This window comes from Corythoichthys intestinalis, chromosome 13, assembly GCF_030265065.1.
Source record: "Corythoichthys intestinalis isolate RoL2023-P3 chromosome 13, ASM3026506v1, whole genome shotgun sequence".
Taxonomy (NCBI): domain Eukaryota; kingdom Metazoa; phylum Chordata; class Actinopteri; order Syngnathiformes; family Syngnathidae; genus Corythoichthys; species Corythoichthys intestinalis.
This window is the reverse complement of record NC_080407.1, coordinates 53,486,172-53,499,073: the sequence shown is the minus strand read 5'-3', so window position 1 is coordinate 53,499,073 and position 12,902 is coordinate 53,486,172. Positions and strand designations below refer to the sequence as shown.

Genomic DNA, 12,902 nt, shown 5'->3' with positions numbered 1-12,902 from the left:
GCGCGGTGCCTCAAGTTTGAAAGCCCTCGTATTCGACCGTACCTAACGTAGGGCTGAATCGGAGCGTTAGCCGACACGCGCTCCATACTAAATAGGCCGGCGTCGACACTTAAAGCCTGCCTCTCGTCACTTTGCTCAATAACAAGCAGCGCCGCGTGACAGGCGGAGAGATAAATTGCGGCCCGTGTCCCGCACTGAGCGACACTCTCAGACTAATTGGAGGCCAGAAGAGTGGAACGTCGGCACTGTCAAGGGCGGGCCGGCAAAACTTTGCTCCTACCCTCCTGCCGTCGATGAAATAAGTTCTTCCTCTGGCCGAGATGCACCCTCCCACCAGTGAGTTCTCGTTAACGAGGTAGACAACGTGGCTAATTAGCATGGCAAGACGGCTAAGTAGTTTAATCTCTAACGTTAGCTTACATTTGTTTAATCCTTAAACATTTGGTCAAAATAACATTTTTATGATACAGCCTGTGGAGTTTTTTTCTCTGTGTTGAGAGGGAGCGTGTGTGTAAAAACTTGAACATGATATGAGTCTTGCTACGCAAGTTAGCCAATTGTTGAAAACATTAGCATTATGTAGCATTTAAGATAGCAGATTTTTGATGTTCAAGTTGGCCAATTGTTTTTAAGCTAGCTGACTTCTTCAATGCAAGTTAGCCAATTGTTGTAAAAATTATCATCATAAAGTATTGAAGCTAGCGGAATTTTGCTACGCAAGTTAGCCAATTGTTGAAAACTTTAGCATTATGTGGCATTGAAGCTAAAAGATTTTTGCTATTTAAGTTAGCCTACTCTTGTTAAGCTAGCGGACTTTCGCTATGATAGTTAGTTATCCAATTCCAAAATCCAAAACATTAGCCTTATATTGTATTCAAGCTAGCTGACCTTTGTAGCCACGTTAGCCAATTGCAACAATTGGCTAATTTGCTGTTTCTAGTGCGCACCAAAACTATCTGGTAAAGATTAGTATTATATAGCATTTAAGCTAGCGGAATTTTGCTACGTAAGTTAGCCAGTTGTTGAAAACATTAGCATTACGTAGCATTTAACCTCGCAGATTTTTGCTGTTCAATTTGGCCAATTGCTGTCAAACTAGCTGATTTTTTTCTATGTAAGTTAGCCAATTGTTGTAAACATTAGCATTACGTAGCACATAAGCTTGCAGATTTTTGCTGTTCAAGTTAGCCAATTGTTGTAAACTTTAGCATTATATAGTATTTAAGCTAGCAAATTTAAGCTACGCAAGTTAGCCAATTGTTGAATACATTAGCATTATGTAGCATTTAAGCTAGCAGATTTTTGCTGTTCAATTTGGCCAATTGTTGTTAAACTAGCTGATTTTTTCTATGTAAGTTAGCCAATTGCTGTAAACATTAGCGGTATGTAGCATTTCAGCTAGCAGATTTTGGCTGTTCATGTTAGCCAATTGTTTTTAAGTTAGCTGACTTTTTCAATGCAAGTTAGCCAATTGTTGGAAACATCAGCGGTATGTAGCATTTAAGCTAGCAGATTTTTGCTGTTCATATTAGCCAATTGTTGTTAAGCTAGCTGACTTTTTCAATGCAAGTTAGCCAGTTGTTGAAAACATTAGCATCATGTAGCATTTAAGATAGCAGATTTTTGCTGTTCAAGTTGGCCAATTGTTGTTAAGCTAGCTGTTTTTTTCTATGCAAATTAGCCAGTTTTTGTAAACATTAGCGGTATGTAGCATTTCAGCTAGCAGATTTTTGCTGTTCATGTTAGCCAATTGTTTTTAAGGTAGCTGACTTTCTCAATGCAAGTTAGCCAATTGTTGTAAACATTAACAGTATGTAGCATTTAAGCTAGCTGATTTTTGCTGTTCATGTTAGCCAATTGTTGTTAAGCTAGCTGACTTTTTCAAAGCAAGTTAGCCAATTGTTGTAAAAAATTATCATTATATAGTATTTAAGCTAGCGTAATTTTGCTACGCAAATTAGTCAATTGTTGTAAACATTAGCATTATGTAGCATTTAAGCTAGCAGATTTTTGCTGTTCAAGTTAGCCAATTGTTGTTAAGCTAGCTGATTTTTTTCTATGCAAGTTAGACAATTGTTGTAAACATTAGCGGTATGTAGCATTTAAGCTAGCAGATTTTTGCTGTTCAAGTTTGTCAATTGTTGTTAAGATAGCAGACTTTTTCTATGCAAGTTAGCCAATTGTTGTAAACATTAGAATTATGTGGCATTTAAGCTAGTAGATTTTTGTTATTCAAGTTAGCCAATTCTTGTTAAGCTAGCGGACTTTTGCTCTGAAAGTTATCAAATTGTTGTCAACATTAGCATTATATAGCATTTAAGCTAGCGGACATTTGTCATGCAAGTTAGCCAATTGCAACAATTGGCTCATTTGCTGCGGAACGGATTGCTTAAATTAATTTTATTTCTGTTGATGTCCTTTTAGGGCTCCGTAATTATTTTTTATTGTTTGTAGTTATGTTTTGTTTAGAGCTCGAATTGCAATATCGTGATATAAGTGAAACTTTTGCTTAAGGTTATCATACCGTCAGAATCTCATATCGGCACATGCCTATCTAACACATAAAAAATTCTGCCACACTTTAATACAAACGTCTTCATTTTCCCTCGTTCTCTTGACATTTTTCCACGCCAAAAAATACAAATTTATAATGTCTATTTCCAGGCTTTTTTGTGCCAATTTTGGAACACTGCTAGCGGTCATGCTACAACTCCTAGCAACAAGTATGGAATCGCCAGTCTCGGACGAGCACTCACTCAGACATTTTATCATGTAGAACAAACTCTGATAAAAAGCTTGACAAAATAATGAATTCGTTCAAAAGTGCAACTCTTTAGCATTCAGAAACACTAAAAGAAATGAATAAAAAACGTTGTGGTGGTCAGTAAATGTTACTTTTATAGAGCAAGTGCAGGGAAATATATATGGAGTCACTCAATTCTGAGGAAAAAAATATGGAATGATTAGAAACAAACAAAGAAATAATAATCAAAATACACCTCTTGTATTTAGTAGTATCACATCTGGATTTTATGACAGCTTGCAGTTTCTGAGGCATGGACTTGATGAGTGTTCTTCATCAATTTGGCGCCAACTCTCTTTGATTGCATTTGCCAGATCATCCTTGCAGGTCTGCGTCTCGCTGTGGACAATTTTTTCAATTTCCACCAAAGGTTTTCAATAGGGTTTAGATCTGGGCTATTTGCAGGCCATGACATTAATTGGATCCAGTCTTTCTCCAAGGAATGCTTTAAGAGTTTTAGCTCTGGATTCATCTTGGAAAATGACAAACATATTTTCAATTGAAGGCATAAGAAAGCTGTCTAAAATTTCAATGTAAACATGTGCATTTATTGAAGATTTAACCACAGTGCCTTTGCCTGACATGTAGCCCTAAATCATCTGAGGGAATTTTGATGTTTTCTTCAAGCAGTCATCCTTGTAAATCTCACTGGAACAGCACCGAACAAAAGTTCCAGCATCATCACCTTGTCCAATGCAGATTCTTGACTCTTGACAAGGCTCTATAAAAGTAACATTTACTGACCACCACAATGTTTTTTTATTCATTTCTTTTAGTGTTTCTGAATGCTAAAGAGTTGCACTTTTGAACTAATTAATTATATTTTCAAGCTTTTTATCAGAGTTTTTTCTACGTGATAAAATGTCGGCGTGAGTGTTCTTCCGAGACTGGTGATTCCATACTTTTTGCTAGGGGTTGTATATAGCTTTGTGCTTGATACGGCGGATACGTCAGCGCGGTTCGCACCGGGTGGTTTTGGCTCATTCTTTTAGCACTTATCTCTTTGCATTCATCAAACCAGACGCCGGCGCCGCCTCTTTTCCTTCCCAAGGTCGACACTTTGGACGGTCACGATCAATCAGCCCCCGTCTTCATTTACGGCTGATGTTTATTCGTGCTTGTGCCACATTGAGCTTCAGTTTGGTTGCATTTGGTTCAAGGGTCAAGAGTGCCGTTAGCGTCAACGAGTTAGCTTTTCTAAACAAAGCGTGGCGCGGTCCGGAGCCTCCCGGCAGGCAGTTAATAATGGCGCGCGTGCGGCTATCGCACATCAATGAATCTTGACTGAAGTCCCCAGCCGGCTCCGATCGCTTTGCAGCAAAGCGGCCGACGCTTTGTTCTTGGTAATCACCGCTTGTGCGCTGTCGAGAGCCACGAAACATTTGCTCTCCAGCATTTTCTCAGCCGCTAACACTTTGGATCTTTCAATTAGATCATTTTTCTTCCTCTTCTTAGCTTTTTTGCCTTTGGTTTGTTTTTTCCCGCATCGATTGATTTGCTCCACAAATGACGTAATAGTCAGCGTTTTGATTTCAGCTGTTTCTTTTTGTTTCCCGTTCAAACAATGTTGTTTTCGTTGAAGATGACGACAACGAAAATGTTTCGTTAGCAACGCTTTTTTCATGAGGATGACGAGACGATAACAAGCTAAAAATGTGTTTTGAGTGACTAAAACATAACAAGACGAATGCTAGTTTTCGTCTGACAAAATGAGAACAAGATGAAAATGCGCAAGTTTTCGTCACATGTTCACAATGTGTGACATTTTAAGCGTACCGATAGTAAGCCTGCATTGTAGCAGTGTCTGGCTGTGTCACTCGTGACGTGCTGCGCCCCCCCCCCCCCATCCCGACTCAACCGGTGTTTCATCTCCGGTCTTCATGCTTTCACACACGGTAAGATTTGTTTTCTTAGCCAGAAATAATATTCAATGTTGCTTTAGCCGATAAGAGGTCTGTGCTGAGTGATCATCACACTCTAAATGTAACTCATAGCGTTAGCATAGCATTTGCATTCGTGTTAGCACTAGGCTAATGCTAACGGCGAGCCTCCTCTTAAACTCTTGGAAAACTTAATTTTACCTACAATTCATAGCGTTCAGGTGGGTGTATTAATTTTCAGACTATAAGCCGCTACTTTTTCCTTCATTTTGACGTTTGCAGTTTATAGTCCAGTATGCCTTATTTGTTGATTTATTTGGGTTAAAAGGTAACACTTTATTTGGCAGTGGCGTCATAAGACTGTCATACTTATGACATAACAGTATATAACAGATGTCATTAAGTGTCAAATTATGTCAGCTTGGAACTTTGACATCCATTTAAAAGTAAGATAATTTGCCGAATAACGCTAAATTACAGCTGTTATAAGCTATCATGAATGCTCATGACAGTGTCATGTCAAAATTGTGATTTTCTAATGACAGTCTTATGGCGCCACTCTCAATAAAAGTGTTACCAAATACCATAACTAGCAATTAATGAAACAACTGGAACAGTAACTGAAGAAATAATTAGCACGGAACATGAATTTTGATTGGTATTTACATCTGTAGCGCTGCAATGCATGCTAGGAGGCATATTGGACAAAAACAGTGTTGACAGCAGGTGGCAGCACATGTTGACTGTCTCCCCCAAGGGAGCAATGCTGGCCAAATGAAGCTTCTTGAAGCAATGAAGCTTTGCAGCCAATTGGTTCAAAGCTTCATTGTGGTTCATTTGGTCTTATAACAGTCGTATGTGCCGCTGTCAAATAAAGTGTTGCAAGTTCATATCTTTTGGTGCAAATATCCCATAATACAGTGAGTACAACTGCGGCGTATGACACCAAATGACATCTGTTATAAGCATTCATGAATACTCATGACAGTGTCAAGTCAAAATTGTGATTGTTTCTGACAGTCTTATGGTGGTCTTATCACAGTCTACTGGTGCCACTGTCAAATAAAGTGTACCAAATACCATAAATCACAACTAGTGAAACAACTGGAACAGTAACCGAAGAAATAATTAGATTGTCTCCCCCAAGGGAGCAGTGATGGCCAAATGAAGCTTCTTGAAGCAATGAAGCTTTGCAACCAATTGGTTCAAAGCTTCATGGTGGTTCATTTGGTCTTATGAGAGTCACATGGTACCACTGTCAAATAAAGTGTTACCCATAATACAGTGAGGACAGCTGCAGCTTATGACACTAAATGACATCTGTTATAAGCATTCATGAATGCTCATGACAGTGTCATGTCAAAATTGTGATTGTCTAATGAGTCTTATGCCGCCACTATCAATAAAAGTGTACCAAATACCAGAAATAGCAACTAATGAAACAACTGGAACAGTAACTGAAGAAATAATTAGCACAGAACATGAATTTTGATTGTTATTTACAGCTGTAGTGCTGCAATGCATGCTAGGAGGCACGTTGGATGACAACAGTATCTACAGCAGGTGGTGGCAGAGGTTTACTGTCTCCTCTAAGGGTGCAGTGATGGCCAGATGAAGCTTCTTGAAGCAATGGTGGTTCATGGTGGTTCATTTGGTCTTATGACAGTCTTATGATGCTGCTGTCAAATAAAGTGCGACCAAATACCATAACTCGCAATTAAAGAAACAACTAGAGCCGTAACTGCTGTATGCCGCTGTCCAATAAAGTATTACCAGTTAATATTTTTGCTGTAAATATCCCATAATACAGTGAGTACAACTGCGGCTTATGACACTAAATGACATCTGTTATAAGCTTTCATGAATGCTCATGACAGTGTCAAGTCAAAACTGTGATAGTCGCGCCATAAGACTGTCATTAGACAATCAATTAAAGGGTTATGAAATACCATAACTAGAAATTAATGAAACAACTGGAACAGTAACTGAAGAAATAATTAGCACGGAACATGAATTTCGATTGTTATTTACATCTGTAGCGCTGCAATGCATGCGAGGAGGCATGTTTGATGACAACAGTGTTTGGAGCATTTGGCGGCAGAGGTTAATTGCCCCCCCCCCCAAGGCAGCAGTGATGGCTAAATGAAGCTTCTTGAAGCTTTGCAGCCAATTGGTTCAAAGCTTCATGGTGGTTCATTTGGTCTTATGACAGTCTTATGATGCCGCTGTCAAATAAAGTGCGACCAAATACCATAACTCGCAATTAAAGAAACAACTAGAGCAGTAACTGAGGAAATGATTAGCACAAAACATGACTTTTGATTGTAAATTACACCTGTAGCGCTGCAATGCATGCTACGAGGCATGTGTTTGGGGCATTTGGCGGCAGAGGTTGACTGTCTCCCCCAAGGGAGCAGTGATGGCCAGATGAAGCGTCTTGAAGCCATGAAGCTTTGCAGCCAATTGGTTCAAAGCTTCACGGTGGTTCATTTGGTCTTATGACAGTCATTATGCACCACTGTTAAATAAAGTGTTGCCGGTTCATATCTTTTGGTGTAAATATCCCATAATACAGTGAGGATAGCTGCAGTTTACAGTGCAGTGCGGCTTATCAATGAACAAATGCCATTTTCGTGTCAAATTTGGTGGCTTGTGGCTTAAAATCAGGTGCGCCTTATAGTCAGAAAATTACGGTAATATAAAACTGAACTGCATCAGAGGGTTCAAAGAGCTGCATGTGGCTCCGGAGCTGCAGGTTGCTGACCCCTGCACTATATACTTATCGACGAGATCATCAGGGTGGAGAATCGAGCCCTCAACCTTTGTGTTGGGGAACAACTACTCTACCACTGAGCAAAACTGCCCCGAAAATGCCAAAATTTATGGTACTAAATCTGTTAACTCTCAATTGTGGTTCCTTTTGCTCCTCTGTAGAACAACTCGCATTCAAGATAGAAGAAAAGATTCAGGTGGAACCGAACAAGGTGCTGAACTCAATGGGGTCTTTGAGTTTGCTGAGCGCTTCGGCGTTTCAGCCCCGACGTGTCAAAAGGAAGACGGTCGAGGGAGCCGCGAGCTGTCAGACGGCAACGGCGGAACGGACCAATCCCCGAGGACCGCGTCAGGGATTTGAAGGATGCCAAGAGGTGAGACGGAAAAAAAAAAAACCTGCGGAACTCCGCTGTCAAAGACACGGGGATCTTGAGTTTCTCTAGCAATCTTGTAGAAGCTCCGACTTGAGTTTTTGCAACGTGAAGACGCTCATCTAACCCCTACGTGCGCTTCACTGGAATCCCTAAACACAACGTCCGTCGGCGAGGTCATTGATGACATAGCCCTTGAAGCGCGCCACCTTTCAGCGATTTATTCCTGAAGTCGGAAAGCGGATGACGCGACCCCCGACCTCAGCTTTCATAGCAGTCTTTGACTTAACATGTGTGTGTGTTTGTGTGCGTGGGGGTCAATCATGGAGGAGAATTCCGAATCCTGAAGCGGAGAGCGAGACGGAGACGGCGAGCGAGGCTCTGGCGTGCATTCAAATGAGACTTGAGGAACAATTCCAATTCCGACGCCGTCCCAGAGGAGCCTTTCAATCTCGCGGCTTCTTATTGGCTTCCTGGAGAGACGCCAGATGGCTCACGTCACAGCTCCCGAATATTCATGAACTCTAACGCCGCGGACGACAATAGACGTCCAATTTTGCGGCTTTTAAAATACTAGGTTAAAAGTCTTTAAATGAGTTTATCATTATTTGAATTGGGAGGCTTAATGCCAGACCTCCCACTTCAAATGAATTGGGAGGTCTATGGACGTCAATGGCAGCCGCTTCTCAGAGACACCTGAGGAGCGCTTGGCAGACTTTGGGCTTCCCGATTGGGACTTTGCCAGCAGAAATTAGCGGGGTAAAGCCCCGCCCATTTCCCCCTGCACGACCACGGCCACGCCCTCCGGCTCACCCGCTAGACCGACAAGCCCCCTCGGCCACCTCACCGCCCCTCAGCACGCTTTCACAAAGACGCGTCGCTGCCATGCGTCAAACTCCAAGTTTCCTTCCAAATCCGCTTGCGTGGAAAACGTCACGCGACGGGGTAGTGGTCGCGGCGGTGCGGGGTTTCTCACCTGCTCACGCGTCTACTTGCGGTCTCCCCGCGTCGTCGCTTTCATCCACGCTGCTCTCGCTCCGGTTCAGGTTCTCGACAAGCAGTCCCGCAGCAATGCTGCTTTGGAATAAAAAAAAAAAAAAAAAAAACTAAAAAGCAGGTGGGAGGCGGTGACAAAAGCTCCTCTCGAGGAAAAAACGCGTGGAAAAGTTGCAGCAGCAAAAGCAGGAGAGCGGAGCGGCCACCTCTCACGTTCAGAGCTGGTGTTCCGAGCGCGTGCACGCGTGGAAGGCTCGTGCGCGACACTGCAGGAGGGATGCATGTTTGGAATCAATAAAACCAGCAGCAGCGGCAGCAACCCTCATTCACTAGTTTTTTTTTTTTTTTTTTTGCCTCATTCATATTTTTTGACGTCACGAGCATGCAGTCTTGCAATAAAATGAGTGCGTTGGGGTGACGTCATTCATGTGATTTGAACTCATTGTTTGCCCTTGACGGCGCTAGACGTCCAATCCATTTGATGTGGGAGCCTGGCAATACTCAAAACTATGCATTTTTGCACTACCCAATATTTGGAAATATGAATTAAAAGTCCGACAAATGAATGTTGATATGGTTACAGTTCTCATTTTTGTGGTACTGTAAATCCACAATTTTGAATTAGTTCTGGCCAAGGCTGGTGAAAATTAGTAAGACCTCTCTGACTTCTCCCATACTAGAAACTATGCTTTTTTTGCACTACCACTATTTGGAAAAATGAATTAAAAGTCCACCAAATGAATGTTGATGTGGTTACAGTAGTCACTTTTGTGGGACTGCAAATCAGGAATTTTGAATAAATTCTGGCCAAGGTTGGTGAATATTAGTAGTAGACCTCTCTGACTTCTCCCATACTCGAAACTATGCATTTTTGCTCTATCAATATTTAGAAAAATGAATTAAAAGTCCTGCAAGTGAATGTTGATGTGGTTACAGTTGTCACTTTTGTGGGACTGCAAATCAGGAATTTTGAATAAATTCTGGCCAAGGTTGGTGAATATTAGTAGTAGACCACACTGACTTCTCCAATACTCAAAACTATGCATTTTGGCTGTACTAATATTTAGAAAAACGAATTAAAAGTCCTACATGTGAACTTTGATCTAGCTACAGTTCTCATTCTTGTGGTACTGTAAATCCACAATTTGAATAAGTCCTGGACAATGTTGGTGAATATTAGTAGTAGAATTCTCCATGACTACTCCACCATCAAAGCTATGGATTTTTGCTGTACCAATATTTAGAAAAATGTATTAAAAGTCCTACAAGTATACTTTGATCAAGTTACAGTTCTAATTTTTGTGGTATTGTAAATCCACAATTTTCTGACCAAGGTTGGTCAATTTTAGTAGTGGACCTCTTTGATTGCTCACATCCTCAAAACATTTTTACTGGACCAATATTTAGAAAAATGTATTAAAAGTCCTACAAGTAAATGTTGATCTGGGGACAGTTCTCATTTTTGTGGAACTGTAAATCCACAATTTTGAATAAGTTCTGGCCAAGGTTGGTAAATTTTAGTAGTGGACCTCTCTGACTGCTCACATACTAACACCATTTTTACTGGATCAATATTTAGAAAAATGAATTAAAAGTCATACATGTGAATTTTGATCTGGTTACAGTTCTCATTTGTGTGGTACTGTAAATCCATTATTTGAATAGATTCTGGCCAATGTTGGTGAACATTTGTAGTAATACTCAAAACTATGCATTTTTGCTGTACAAATATTAAGAAAAATGAATTAAAAGTCCTACATGTATGCTTTGATCAGATCACAGTTCTAATTTTTGTGGTACTGTCACTCCACAATTTTCTGGCCAAGGTTGGTGAATTTTAGTCGTGGACATCTTTGATTGCTCACATCCTCAAAACTAAATTTTTACTGGACCAATATTTACAAAAATCAATTAAAAGTCCTACAAGAAAATATCGATCTGGATCCAGTTCTCATTTTTGGGGAACTGTAAATCCACAATTTTGAATACATTCTGGCCAAGGTTGGTGAATTTTAGTAGTGGACCTCTCAAACTCCCAGACTCAAAACTATGCATTTTTACTGTACAAATATTTACAAAATTTGAATTAAAATTCCTACATGTAGACTTTGATCAGGTTACAGTTCTCCTTTTTGTGGTACTGTAAATCCACAATTTTGAATACATTCTGGCCAAGGTTGGAGATCATTAATAGAAGACCTCTCTGACTATTTCCATACTAAAAATGATGCATTTTTGCTTCACAAATATTTCGAAAAATGACTTAAAAGTCCTACATGTATACAATGATCAGGTTACAATTCTCAATTTAGTGGAACTGTAAATCCACAATTTTGAATAAGTCCTGGCCAAGGTTGGTGATTATTAGTAGTAGACCTCTCTGACTTCTCACGTACTAACAGCTTTTTACTGGATCAATATTTAGAAAACTGAATTAAAAGCCCTACGTGTATACTTTGATCAGGTTACAGTTCTCATTTTTGTGGTACTGTAATTCCACAATTTTGAATAAATTCTGCCCAAGGTTGGTGAATTTTAGTAGTAGACCTCTCGGACTACTCTAATTCTCAAAACTCTGCATTTTTACTGTTTAAATGTATCGCAAATTTGAATTAGAATTCCTACATGTGGACTTTGACCTGGTTACAGGTTAGAGTTGTCATTTTTTTGTTACTGTAAATCCACAATTCAGAATAAATTCTGGCCAATGATGGTGAGTTTTAGTTGTAGACCTCTCTGACTTCTCCCATACTCAAAACTATGCATTTTTGTGGTACCAGTAGATAGAAAAATAAATTAAAAGTCCTACATGTGAACTTCGATCAGGTTACAGTTCTCATTTTTGTGGTACTGTAAATCCACAAATTTGAATAGGTTCTGGCCAAGGTTGGTGAAAATTAGTAGACCTCTCTGATTGCTCACATATTAACAGCATTTTTACTGGATCAATATTTAGAAAAATGAATTAAAAGTCCAACATGTGAATTTTGATCAGGTTACAGTTCTCCTTTTTGTGGTACTGTAAATCCACTATTTTGAATACATTCTGGCCAAGGTTGGTGAATATTAGTACTAGACCTCTCTCTGACTACTTCCACACTAAAAATGATGGATTTTTGCTGTACAAATATTCAGAAAAATGACTCTAAAAGTCCTACATGTATACTTTGATCAGGTTACAGTTCTCATTTTAGTGGAACTGTAAATCCACAATTTTGAATACGTCCTGGCCAAGGTTGGTGAATATTAGTAGTACACCTCTCCGACTGCTCACGTACTAACAGCTTTTTACTGGATCAATATTTAGAAAACTGAATTAAAAGCCCCACATGTATACTTTGATCAGGTTACAGTTCTCATTTTTGTGGTACTGTAATTCCTCAATTTTCAATAAGTTCTAAGGTGGATGAATTTTAGTAGTGGGCCTCTCTGATTGCTCATCTACTTAAAACTGAATTTTTACTGGACCAATATTTACAAAAATGCATTAAAAGTCCAAAAAGTGAACCTTTATCTGGTTTCAGTTCTCATTTTTGTGGTACTGTAAATCCACAATTCTGAATAAATTCTGGCCAAGGTTTACTCATGTTCAAGTTTATAGGCTGGGTTATTGGCTGCTACTCCTCCCCCTTTAAATGGATTGGATGTCTACTAGTAATAAACACATTGGTGGGAGGATCTGTCATGGCCACAAGACAAATTAATTTGATTTGTTTAGCTCATTGCCTGCCATTGACAAAGATAGCCGTCCAATCCGTCACTGGCGCTGATGCATGATGATTGATAATGGCAAAAGCTTGTAATGCCAAACCCTCTTTTCACTTCTGACGACATGTTGATGGTGTCCAGCGCAGTCTAATCCTATAAACGATGGCTTCCGTCCAAGCGATCGATAGCCGCTGGGCGTTAAACGTCTTGACGGCAGCCATTTTCTCAAGATTTACGCGTCGACGATGCATCGTCGGAGTTCTCTCAAGGTCAAAGTTGAAACGGTGTGGCGCTAGCGTAATTGGTTTCCGCCGCGCGTCGGGATTGAAATCGAGATTACAAAATGATGTAATCCGCCAGAGTGGTTTCATC

The 12,902-nt window shown here is 40.1% G+C and overlaps 1 protein-coding gene across 1 annotated transcript in view; it reads right to left on the bottom strand.

The window, feature by feature from the left end:
* htr2cl1 (5-hydroxytryptamine (serotonin) receptor 2C, G protein-coupled-like 1) overlaps nt 1-8,932 on the bottom strand; it is a 38,069-nt gene extending 29,137 nt beyond the window's left edge. Inside the window, exon 1 of the mRNA XM_057855465.1 lies at nt 8,803-8,932. The gene's annotated coding sequence lies outside the window, so the exon portion shown is untranslated. The remainder of the gene's footprint in view (nt 1-8,802) is intronic.
* Between the last annotated feature and the right edge of the window lie 3,970 nt (nt 8,933-12,902).